The following is a 342-nucleotide window of genomic DNA, read 5'->3' as shown; positions in this document are numbered from 1 at the left end:
ACTATAAATACATTCATTGTGATTGGTAACAGACATTCATGGTCCTCAGATGATAAATCCTAATGATTTTGGTATCATCCTGAATCTTCTCTAGCGCCACAATGAGGTTGTTATGTGGTTCTGTAGGATGGATGGATAAGAAATGTGGTTCCCACATTCATGCTCCCGTCAGAATAATTGTAAATGCTTTAATGAGCCCCTGATATTCCATTTAGCGTCCTCATCAGGTCAATATTTATATATTATAATATATATATATACATATATATATATATATTTGTAATCTCCTTCCCTTGATCTATCTACAATAGAATATATTTGTAATTCGTCAGTACTTTACAC

The sequence above is a fragment of the Notothenia rossii genome (assembly GCF_949606895.1).
Source record: "Notothenia rossii genome assembly, chromosome: 5".
Classification (NCBI taxonomy): Eukaryota; Metazoa; Chordata; class Actinopteri; order Perciformes; family Nototheniidae; genus Notothenia; species Notothenia rossii.
This window is presented reverse-complemented; position numbering follows the sequence as displayed.